Genomic DNA, 12,544 nt, shown 5'->3' with positions numbered 1-12,544 from the left:
AAGAAGATGGAACTGCTTTCAGAAGCTGGCAAGCAAAGGAAAACAGGACCCTGAGCTTTCTGCCTCACCATCTCCCATCCCCTATCCTGAATGTGTCCAGTTGTTCCTCTCCATCCTCATGGTACCCTCTTCACCTGGGCCTGCATCCGCTCTGCTTTGTGCGGGCTGCCCCACAGGCCTGCCTCTTCCCTGTGTCATCCCTTCTGACAGGCAGGTCACTACCCTGAATTCCTCAGCTCTTTTGTGCTGTCCCAGGGATGAACTTGAGTCGTGTCTCTGAGGCCCCTCGTGATCACAGATGTTGCATAATTGTCTGTATTCACTTCCACTCCAGCGATAGGGAGCTGGTGGCTACCAGCTGCACCTAAACCATTCTTTCTAGCTTCTGTGTTTTGCCCTGTGCATGGTTCTCTGTTGGTATGTGGTTTACCTCATAAAATTCTACTCTTTTTCATATAACAGTTCAAGTGCTCCCCTTTTTGTGAAGTTCTGTCTGATTTCCTATGTGTCTCCAACTGTTCCTTATGCTTTATGAGCGCTGTAGGTTGAATGGAAAGTGGTCCCTTGAAGGGGCAGGTGCTGTGGCTGAACATGCTAATCCTTCATCTGCTAGAGCCAGCATTCCATATGGGTACTGGTTCATGTCCCGGCAGCTCCATTTTCAATCTAACTCCTTATTTATGGCCTACCAAAGCAGCCGAGGATGGCTCAGGTCCTTGGGCCTCTGAAACCTACATGGGAGACCAAGAAGAAGGTGCAGGCTACTGGCTTCAGATTTCCTTGGTTCCAGCCACTCAGGCCATTTGGGGAGTGAACAGAAGATAGAAGAGTATATCTTTCTGCTTCTCTCTGTAAATCTAACTTCCCAAAATAAATAAGGAAGGAAGGAAGAAAAAAAAAAAAGAGTGGCTAGTGTTGTGGCGCCTCAGGGTAAACTGCTGCTTGGTACGGGAGCATCCCATATGCGAGTGCCAGCTCATGTCTCAACTGTGCTGCTTCCGATCCAGCTTCCTGCTAATGTGCTTGGAAGAGCAGCAGCTGATGGCCTAAGTGCCTTGACACCTGCCACATGTGTGGGAGATCCAGTGGAAGTTCCAGGCCCCTGGCTCTGGCCTGCTGAGCCCCAGCATTGGAGCCTCTTAGGGAGAGAATGAGCAAATGGAAGATCAACCCTTCCACTTCCCCCAATTCTCTCTCACTCTGTCTTTTAAGTAACTAACTGCCGTTTTTTTAAAAAAAAAAAAATGTTGATTTTCCATGTCCACAGGGAATTAGTAGAAAGATACTGGCAGCATACTGACATCTAAGGATGCTGAAGCCCCTTAAATAAACTTTACAGGTAATCTATGTACATCCTGTCTCGAGGTGTGAGAAAGATCATGCCAGATGGGACTAGATTGTATTAAGGAGTCTTTATTAACCAAGCTTGGTGATAACAGGGCCCACTAGAACGTAGCAAATGAGATGTCCATGTAGCAATTCAGTCTCTGGCTTCTCTGCCCACATTCCTTTACTGCTATGCCTCACCTTTCTCAGAACTCTTAAAAGTACACAAATTAGAAATACAAAGCATCTTAACATTAACATCTGTCCCTCCCAAGCAGTGAACAGAGGTTGAGGAATACAGACACACAGGGGTCATGTGCAGGGCTCTCTGTACTCAGAGTCTGTCTGCAGAAAGCCAGAGAACAAGCAGTTACTGGGGAGGCCAAGAGTTGGAATGCTAGAGCGACAGAAACAGGGGATCGAGAGAGAACATCTTTCTATCATGGACCTTTATGGCAGCTTGTGAGGGGGATGTTTATGGAACAGCATAATACTGTTGCTCTGAGGTTCCAGGTGATGACAGGTGAACGTAACAGGTGGACAAAGAGAATTATGTGGGTGGGGAAGGCATGACTTGAAAGCCCTTGACCCTGAGCTAGCTGCTCAAGATCACAACATTCCTCCTATATATTTAAAATCTCTAGATGCCTGCTACCTAAAATAATGTAGGTGCTGGCTCCAGCTCTGGCCCTGGTGCTGACTTTAAGTTGTCTCACTGTATTATTTAGAGTCATGGCAAAGGAAGCAAGTCTGTATATGTTGGGTACCAATGCAGATGTCCTGGACCGTTTATGCCGCGTGTTGGCTTGATGCACAGGTGTGATGGGTTGCAGGAAGCAGCTGAGTTGCTCTGTGTAATACCCTCCTTCCCAGACATGGCTCTTCCCTTGAGAGTTACTTCCTTGAGGGCAGAATGTCTCTTATTCTCCCTGTTAACATATTTGTGTTCCCTCAAATGGAGCTTGGCATACAGTAAGTGCCGCATACATGCTTGTTGTGTTTTCCTTAAGGAGTTCTGCAAAGGAAGCCTAGGGCGGAACACTTTTTTTTTTCCCTCAAGAAGGAAGGGCTGAAGAAATGTGGAAAAGAGTGAGATAGACAAAAGGCCACGAGGCCATCTGCTCTGGCAGGTCAGTGCCTTGAGTGAAGCACTGCATGGATGGTGGGAGCTGAAAGGCAGTGGCCACAGCTGGGGACCCTGGGCTTCCCTCTGAGGCAGTGACAGGAAGTTCAAAACAGTGTTCACTGGAAGTATGATGGAACCAAACCTAGTATGAGCCCATGTAGGGTGAACACTTCCTCTTTTGGGGTCCCCTGAGAAGAGAAGACAACTTGTCTCATCTATGTGACATTCTCCCCCGACTTGTATATGGAGCCCACCCATCACAATGTCCTTCATCATCTTGCTAAAATTACCCTGAAAAGAGAGCAGACCGAGGGAAGAGTTTGAAGCAAATGGCTTAGGGGTTTTTCTTTTTAACCAAATTTTAAATTGATTTTTAAAGATTGATTCTACTTACTGGCCAGACAGAATGACAGAGGGAGAGTAGAGAAAATCTTGCACCTGCTGGTTCACTTTCTTTCTTTCTTTCTTTTTTTTTTTTTTTTTTTTTTTGTTTTGAGATTTGTTTATTTTTATTGGAAAGTCAGATTTACAGACACAGGAGAGGCAGAGAGAAAGATCTTCCATCCACTGATTCACTTGGTACATTTTTCAAATACTGTAGCAGCTGGGGCTAAAGCCCAGGAGCCTGAAATTTTTTGTTTTAAGATTTATTTATTTATTTATTGCAAAGGCAGATATACAGAGAGGAAGATCCTCCACCCGCTGATTCACTCCCCAAGTGACCACAAGGCCCAAGGAGGAGCCAATCCAAGAGCTAGGAACCTCCTCCAGGTCTCCCACATGAGTGCAGGGTTCCAAGGCCTTGGGCAGTTCCTGACTGCCTTCCCAGGCCACAAGCAGGGAACTGGATGGGAAGTGGGGCCTCCAGGATTAGAACTGATGCTCATATGGGATCCCGGCATGTTCAAGGTGAGGACTTTAGCTGCTAGACCATGGCACAGGGCCCAGGAGCCTGAAATTTTATCCAGGTCTTTCACATGTGCAGCAATAGTAAAAGAACTTGGGCTTTGCTGGGTGCAATGGCTCAGTGGCTAAATCCTCGATAGAATCTCATATGGGCTCTGATCCATGACCTGACTGCTCCACTTCCCATCCAGCTCGCAGCTTGTGGCCTGGGAAAGCAGTAGAGAGGATGGTCCAAAGCCTTGGGATCCTGCACCTCCGTGGGAGACCCAAGGAAATTCCTGGATTTGGATCTACTCAATCTGGCGTTGAGACCATTTGAGGAAGCCTTGGAACCTTGTACCCCACAGGAGACCCAGAGGGATCTCCTGGATTTGATCAGTTCAGTTCTAGCCTTGGTGTCCGTTTGGGGAGTGAACTGGTGGTTGGAAGATCTTTCTCTCTGTCTCTCCTTCTCTCTGTAAATCTGATCTGCCTTTCCAATAAAAATAAACAAATCTTTATAAAAACAAAAAGCCATCAGAAGAGTGTGATGATAACTTTTTCCATTCTCCTGATGGAACTAGAAACTGAATGGGTAGGAATGTACTTTTCTCATGTTGAAAGACCCTTCTTGTCTAAAGTAAACATCCTGTACACTTCAAAAAAAAAAGTTCTGGGCCTTGTGCAGTAGTAGCCTGGTGGCTGGAGTCCTTGCCTTGCATGTGCTGGGATCGCATTTGGGCTCCAGTTCATGTCTTGGCTGCTCTGCTTCCCTTCCAGCTCCCTGTTTGTGGCCTGGGAAAGCAGTCAAGGACAGCCTGGAGTCTTAGGACCCTGCTTCCACATGGAACACCCGAAAGAGACTCCTGGCTTCGGATTGGCTCAGCTCCGGTTGTAGCGGCCACTTAGGGAGTGGACCAGCAGATGGAAGATCTTTCTCTCTGTCTGTCCTTCTCTCTCTAAATCTGAATTTTCAATTAAAAATAAGTAAATCTTTAAAAAATGAAAAATTTAAAAAACCATTGTATTGGAAAGGTGGAGTTGGGTTTTGTTTTTGTTTTTGTTTTTTTGTTTTTCTGTCTTGTGATTCACTCCCCAAGTGACCGCAATGGCCGGTGCTATGGTGATCCGAAGCCAGGAGCCAGGAACTTCTTCCAGGTCTCCCACATGGCTACAGAGTCCCAAGGCTTTGGGCTGTCCTCGACTGCTTTCCCAGGCCACAAGTGGGAAGCTGGATGGGAAGTGGGGCCGCTGGGATTAGAACCGGCACCCATATGGGATCCCAGTGAGTTCAAGGCAAGGACTTTAGCCACTAGGCCACCGTGCTGGCTCCTGGAAAGGCAGAGTTACAGAGAGTGAGGGAAAGATTTTTCATCTACTGGTTCGTTCCCCAAATGGCTGCCGTGACCAGAGCTGAACTGATGCAAAGTCAGGAGCCAGGAGCTTCTTCTGTGCCTTCCATATGAGTGCAAGGACCCCAGGACTTGAGCCATCCACTGCTGCTTTCTCAGGCCATTAGCAGGGACCTGGATCAGAAGTGGAGTAGCCAAAATGCAAACCGGTGCCCATATGAAATGCTGATGGTGTAGGCAGAAGCTTACCACAGTGCTGTCCCAAACGTCTTGTATGTATTCCAACCAACCTCCCCCTTTTTTCATTCCAACATAGATATGACTCTAAGTACCTGCTTGCCCACCTAACTCCTTACACAGGTTGGATACTCTGCAGGTGGGTAGTTCCTTTAGGTGATGGCATCGGGACAGCAGGGTGTGTGTGTGTGGGGGGGGGCAGTTCTTCCGGGCTTGTGCCTGGTGCCTCTGTGATTTTCATCTGATTGGGAGAGCTGCTGGGCCGGTGTCAGTCACTCAATACGACCTGCACAGCAGCATTAACATGAAGTATTCAAACAACAGCTTCTGGAGGTTGGGCAACACCAATGTTGTTGCCTGCCTTCTCATGAATTTGGAAAAACATTCTAGGAGCTGCCTTAGGGGAGGGTGTGTTGTTCAGGAGGAACAGCACATCATGGATGATTTGTAGTTATAACGATGAGCCCTTGGAGTCAGTGAAGATTGGGTGACCGAGAAACGTGGGACACTCCTATCCTTGTTATAAAGAAATCGCAAAGAGCAGAATAAAGCTTGAGAGAAACAGAAAAAGAGTGGGGAAGATATTTGGCCTAGAGATTGGGATTGTCACACCGCCTATCCGAGGACCCGGGTTGGCCTGCCGGTTCTGGCTGCTGACTGCAGTGTCCTGCTCGTGAACAGCCTGGGAGACAGTGCCGACGGCTCAGCGACAGGGTGGCTGCTGCTGCCCACCAGGGAGACTGGCTCGAGCCGTGACGCCTAGCCTGTCTCTACCAGGCACTGTTGCAGACACTTGGGAAGCAGATTGGAGGGTGGGAGCTCTCTGTCTCAGTATCTGTTGTTTCTCTTTGAAATACATTCAGTAAATTTAAAGAAGTTAAAGACAGAAAATGCTGATAAGGGTTACTGGGACGTTAGTTACCATATAAACAAAAATAAAGCATCTAGTGTGTTTTGTGTCTGTCCCCTTTCTAGCTCATGTCTGGGCCTACCTCAGATTGGCTTTGCATGTTTTCCATGTTACAGGTGGGCAGTCAATAAGTGTGTGTGGGTTAAAAACAAAAACAAAAACAGAAAAACGAATTAATGATCTACTTTGTGGATCATCAAAATCCCTTCTATGTCCTTGTCTGTCTCGATGGGTCCCAGAACTGAACTTGAAGGTTAATTGGAAGTAGCATAGGACTGTATGTGTGCGTGTGTTATTAAATCTCAAACATCCTAAAACATTGTGTTTTCAACTACTGTTTTCTGTTGTACAATATTCTGAGTTACCCAGTTCTTTGCTGCCTTCATAGCAACAAAATGTGAGTATATGTGATATACAGACTTCATGGGAATGCTGCCCAATGAATGAATGAATGAATGCTGCCCAATGCTCTGCTGTTTGGCAGAGAACACAGAGTTTAATTCCATGTAGAAAATGGTCTTGTGACATAGATTGGATATTATCCTTGCATACCCGGCCCACTCCGGTCACCGCTGTTGTTTCTCCCAGCCCCCCGAGGGCCTCTCTGTGAGTTTAGATGACAAGAATTCTTGGGTAGGAGTGTTTTTATTTCTTCCAATTGGAAAAACAACAAGATAATAGTTTGACCATAAGCCAGTTTTTCCTGGGGCTAAGGGAAAATGACATGGGATGGGGGTAGGGCCGGGGATGGGAGTGGGGCCTGCTAAGGGGATGCTGGAAGCTGAGCAGATTCTTTCTGGAAAACAGCACAGCCTCCAGCCCCTTTGTCCTTGAACTCCATGGTCACTGGTGCAGTTCCCTGTGGTAGGGTTTCTGCATGAAGCTGCCACTCCCTTTTCTCTTATGCTTTAGAACCCCAACATTCATCCTTTTCCAGTGGGCTCAGCATTTGCTCTTTTTGGGTGCCTGCCTGCTTGACCCCCGCCGTCAGCAAAACGTAAGGCTGCCTGTGTCTTTCCGGCAGACTTCTCAGGACTTGTGAACGGAGGACAGCAAAGGGCTCATAGGAAATGGAACAAAAAGAGTCTGGAGGCTGGCATTGCGGTGGAGCCCCTGATGCCTGCCTGTGGAGGCTGGCATCCCACATGGGTGCATGATCAAAACCCTGTTGCTCCACCTGACTCAGCTCCCTGCTGATGCACCTTGGATTGCAGTGGAAGACAATACCACGTTTAGGCTCCTGCCCCCACCGAGGAGACCTGGCTGAAACTCTTGTCTCTAGGCTTCAGCCTGGCCCCGCCCTGGCTTTTGTGAGTGAAGCAGCAAGTGGCTCTATGTGTGTGTGTCTCCCTTTCTCTTTTTGTAACTCTGCATTTCAAATAAAAAATTTTAAAACAAAAAATAGTATGAACTTTCCATTAAGCCCCCTCACCTTTTCAGCCATTTTATTACAAATTTTATTGATGTATTTGAGAGGCATACCACCCCCCCCCCCCCACACACACACAAACACATATACACAGGGAAGGAAAGCTCCCACTCATGGGTTCACGTGCTTCTCCCAGGTCTGCAATAGCAGAAGCTGGAGATGTTTTCAGCTTTGTGAGAGATTTGATTCCTGTTAATTAGAGGGAAAGAAGCAGGTGGTTATAAAATTAATTACCAGTTGGGAAAACATAGTCATGAGAGTCTTGAAAACGTGTTTGTTCCGAATAGAATTTGATTTTAATCAGTTGTGCATGGGTCAGCGTTCCTTTTACTTGGGCTTCCAGAATGTTCTTGTTGGAGTTTGGTGGCTGCTTCTGGGGTCTCTGCTCTGGTTTCCTCCAGGTTAGCTGCTGAGCCAGGCAACCATGTCGTGGCTGTGGGAGGACTCTCCCCGCCCTGCTGCTGGGCACAGTCCTTGGTGCGCTAGCCTTTCTGCTCGGGGGCTGGCTGAGCCTGAGTCCAGCCTCCCATGTGACATGAAGGTGCTGACCTCTCTGGTCCCCACGCACTGACCCTGGGCTGCAGGGTGGTTGCCCTGATGGTGGCCCAGGAGGTTGTTGTGCCCTCTGTCCTGGTACAGGGGGCCACCTGAGTTGGCTTGCCTGTGTTTTTTTTGTGCTGGCTGTTGTTTTGGATCTCAGATGTAGATTTTTTTTTTTTTTAAGATTTATTTTATTTTTATTGGAAAGGCGGATATACAAAGAGGAGAGACAGAGAGGAAGATCTTCCATCTGATGATTCACTCCCCAGGTGGCCGCAATGGCCGATGCTATGCCGATCCAAAGCCGGGAGACTCTTCTGGGCTTTGGGCTGTCCTCGACTGCCTTCCTAAGCCACAGGCAGGGAGCTGGATGGGAAGCGGGGCTGCCGGGATTAGAACCGGCGCCCATGTGGGATCCCAGGTGTGCAAGGCGAGGACTTTAACCACTGCTCCACCGCGCCAGGCACAGATGTAGATTGTTTTTTTCAGGTGTGGTTAGTAACTTGCTTATAATACAGGAGATGACGTAAGTCTCAGCTATTTGAGCACTTTAATCCAAACAGGGCTATCAGACCCAATCATACAATTTATATAAATAATATGCATGATAAAATCAAAAGAAAGTATTGAAGACATCCCTATATGCCCTGTCTTCGCATATGGTTGATACTGCAACTTGCAAAACCATGAAGAAAAGCAGGCAAGCCTTTGCCATAGTTAAGGAACTGGGATCATCCACAAATTCTTTGAGACGGCTGCAAGGGTTTCTATTTTATGGCCAACCAATTTGAATCCAGTATGCGAAAAACACATTTTGATAGGACATCTAAAATGGGTGGCACTTTTGCCCAGCCCAACGCCATAGCAGTTTGTACGCTGATTGCGTACAAACACATGATTTTTACTGTACAACACAGCCCGAAATGTTGTTTGTTTGGCTTGAATTGTGTGGTAGACACAGACACAAATTCACTAGGAGACAAGTAATGCATAGTCAGTTGTAACTTCTTTTGTTTTTAATATTTATTTTTATTGGACAGTCAGATATACAGAGAGGTGGAAAGAGAGAGCAAGATCTTCCCTCCAATGATTCACTGCCCAGTGGCTGCAACAGCTGGAGCTGAGCCAATCCAAAGCCAGGAGCCAGGAGCTCTTCCAGGTCTCCCACACGGATGCAGGGTCCTGAAGCTTTTGGCTGTCCTCGACTGCTTTCCACAAGCAGAGAGCTGGATAGGAAGTGGGGCTGCCGGGACTAGAACCAGCACCCATATGGGGGATACCGGTGTGTGCGAGGCAAGGACTTTGCAGCTAGGCTGTTGTGCTGGGCATCAGTTGTATCTTCTGAAGCATGACAGCTGGGGATTTAGTTCAGTGGAGAGGATGTTGGGATGTTGTGAGAAAACAGAAGTATTGGGCCCAGCGCGGTGGCCTACCAGCTAAAGTCCTCGCCTTTAACGCCCCAGGATCCCATATGGGTGCTGGTTCTAATCTTGGCAGCTCCACTTCCCATCCAGCTCCCTGCTTGTGGCCTGGGAAAGCAGTCGAGGACGGCCCAAAGCTTTGGGACTCTGCACTCACGTGGGAGACCTAGAGGAAGTTCCCGGCTCCTGGCTTCGGATGTTGCAGCACTGGCTGTTGCATTCACTTGGGGAGTGAATCAATGGACAGATCTTCCTTTCTGTCTCTCCTCCTCTCTGTACATCTGACTTTGCAATAATGACGTCCGGGCGCCCTCGTGGGAAGGATCCAGTGGATGGAGAAGGAACTTGAACCTCTTATCTTGAGGAGTTCAGCCGATCCATCACATTGTCCAATAGGGTGTGGAGGTATCTGTGCATCAAGTGCCTTCTGGCTTGCTGGTGGTTTGATATTTTTGTTTTAATTTTCATTCATTCAGAAAAGTTTTTTTTTTCCCTTATTTATTTCCTCACTGACTCATAGGTCACGCAGTGGCATCATTTACTTTAAGGTTTTTTACTTTCTTTTTCATTTCTTCAGTGACACGTTAGTCATTCAGTGGCATGTTGCTTAGCTTCATGTTGTCAATTTTCTATTTTTTCTTCCTGTTGTTGACTTTATTTTGTGGCTTCTCATTTAAGGGGATATATAGTAACTGTATAATGTCAGGATACACTTAAATAGCAGAGTGATGGATTTATGACTGATTACAAAGGACTATGCTATTGTAATGATATAGGGGAAATCATTGGGGGCCCTTGGGGGGGTGCTCGGGAAATCCCAGAGCCTATGGAATTGTATCATAAAATGATAAACTAAATAGATTAAATTAAAAAAATTCTCTAGTAAGCACTGCCTTTTTTTCCCCCACTCCAGTGTGACTCTCTGGGTTGGGAAGCAAAGGATTTTCTGATTGTGGGGCTGGGGCGGGGGGTCTGTGAACAAAGGAAAGGGTGGCATGGGCCGAGGGAGTCCAGGGCTGATCATGAGACTCCACGGTCCAGGCTGGCCATGAGACTCCACAGTCCAGGCTGACCATGAGACTCCACGGTCCAGGCTGGCCTTGAGACTCCACGGTCCAGGCTGGCCATGAGACTCCACGGTCCAGGCTGGCCATGAGACTCCACGGTCCAGGCTGGCCTTGAGATTCCACGGTCCAGGCTGGCCATGAAACTCCACGGTCCAGGCTGGCCTCGAGACTCCACGGTCCAGGCTGGCCTTGAGACTCCACGGTTCAGGCTAGCCATGAGACTCCACGGTCCAGGCTGGCCATGAGACTCCACGGTCCAGGCTGGCCTCGAGACTCCATGGTCCAGGCTGGCCTCGAGACTCCACAGTCCAGGCTGGCCTTGAGACTCCACGGTTCAGGCTGGCCTTGAGACTCCACGGTCCAGGCTGGCCATGAGACTCCACGGTCCAGGCTGGCCTTGAGACTCCACGGTTCAGGCTGGCCTTGAGACTCCACGGTCCAGGCTGGCCTTGAGGCTGCACAGTCCAGGCTTTTGACAGTCACAGCCGTGTGCTGCTTTTTCTACTTTCATCAGCAGTGTTTGTTGGCAGAGCCACAGTCTTTGCAGGCTGCTTTGTGATGGAGGCTCCGATGAGCAGCAGACGGAGCTTCCCCAAGCTGAGTTGCTAGAGTCGGGCCACAACGTCGGCGCAGCGCTGGGGAGGAAAGTGCTGCTATTTGCAAGAGACCGGTGGGTTGTGTTACACCGCCTTCTTCATTTCAAAAGTCTCCATTTGCCTACTCCTAATAGATGTCTCCAAAGCTGAGCACTAATGCCTGTGAACACAGTCATTGAAAACCTATGTGGATGAGTGCCACATCAGGAATTTCAACTGAACAGTGGACATCTTGACACTCCGGACTCTGTCCCTGACCTTAAGTTCCACAGAGAATGCCCAGGGGAAGAGAATAAGACAAGACAGGGATAGATATCTAATGCATTTACCACACAACAGATTGGGGCACTGGACTTTGAGAGAAGTAACAAATGTTTTTTATTTTTGTTTTTGTTTAATAATTGGTAGAAGGTATAGGGAAGGTTCCGGTGTGATAGCTTCGTGGCTAGCCCTTGTCTTGCACATGCTGAAATTTTATGTAGTCTCCAGTCCTATTCCCAATGGCTCCGCTCCCCATCCAGTTCCCTGCTTGTGACCTGGGAAAGCAGTCGAGGACAGCCCAAAGCCTTGGGACCCTGCATCCATGTGGGAGACCCAGAGGAAGCTCCTGGCTTTGGATTGGCTCAGCTCAAGCCGTTACAGCCACTTGGGGAGTGAACCAGCAGATGGAAGATCTTCCTTTCTGTCTCTCCTCCTCTCTGTGTAATGCACATCCTGGGAGGCAGCTGATTGGTAGCTCAAGTACTTGGGTCGCTCTGCCTACCGGGAGCACCAAGATTGAGTTCCAGCCTCCTGGCTCTGGCTGCCCCATTCCTGCCTATAATGGGCATTTGAGGAGTGAACCAATGGAGAGCAGAGCTCTCTGCCTTTCAAATAAAATGAAAATAAATCAATACTCCTGGGCAGGTTCAGCCTCGGTGTAAGTCTGGGGAAACCTCAAGGAATCTGCATAGCAAAGCTCCTGCGTTTGTTGTGATTAAAAAAAAAATTACTTATTTGAAAGGCAAAGTTACACACTGAGGGGAAGAGAAAGAGAGTTTTCATTTGCTGGTTTACTCCGCAAATGACTAAATGGTCAGGGCTTGGGCAGGCTAAAGCCAGGAGCCCAGAACTCTACCCAAGTTGCCCGTGTTGGTGGTGGGGGCCCAAGCATCTTCTCTGCTTTTCCAGCACGTAAGCGGGGAACTGGGTTGGAGTTGACGTGTCCAGGGCTTGAATAGGTGTTCTATGGGATGCAGCTTTTGCCAGCAGTGGCTTAATAATCCACTCCACCATAACTCCAGTTCCTAATGTGTTGTTGTTTTGATGTCAGTCGGACAATCACCAGGTATTATATCGTTTAAATGAAATGGCTACGAGGAGAAAGAAATATAGGAGTTGAGTTTTTGAGACAGACACAAGCATGCTGAGAGGTGAAAGAACTGTTAGGGAAGAGTTTGTGAGTTGTGGTGAGCTAGCTGTTCAGCTGGATTGCGAATCCTTGGGCATTTGAGCAGCTCCCGGTTCCCTTCGGGTTCCCATGGGAGCCATTAAGCAGAAGCAGTCTGGCTAACTCGGTGGATAAATTACTGATTTTCACCCAGAATGTGTTGTTTCTGAGTGGTGTTTGAGAATGTTAAGGTATGTTGTGTAAGAAGTGGGCAGGCGTTCCCTGT

General features: G+C 48.1%; 1 protein-coding gene across 4 annotated transcripts in view; it reads left to right on the top strand.

Annotated features, from left to right (window-relative positions):
* The window catches only part of GRAMD1B (GRAM domain containing 1B), a 191,573-nt gene that overhangs the window by 41,134 nt on the left and 137,895 nt on the right, over positions 1 to 12,544 (top strand). The gene's annotated exons all lie outside the window — the stretch shown is intronic.

The sequence above is a fragment of the Ochotona curzoniae genome, unplaced genomic scaffold, assembly GCF_017591425.1.
Source record: "Ochotona curzoniae isolate NIBS_2020 unplaced genomic scaffold, NIBS_Ocur_1.0 contig_2723, whole genome shotgun sequence".
Taxonomy (NCBI): domain Eukaryota; kingdom Metazoa; phylum Chordata; class Mammalia; order Lagomorpha; family Ochotonidae; genus Ochotona; species Ochotona curzoniae.
This window is presented reverse-complemented; position numbering and strand designations above follow the sequence as displayed.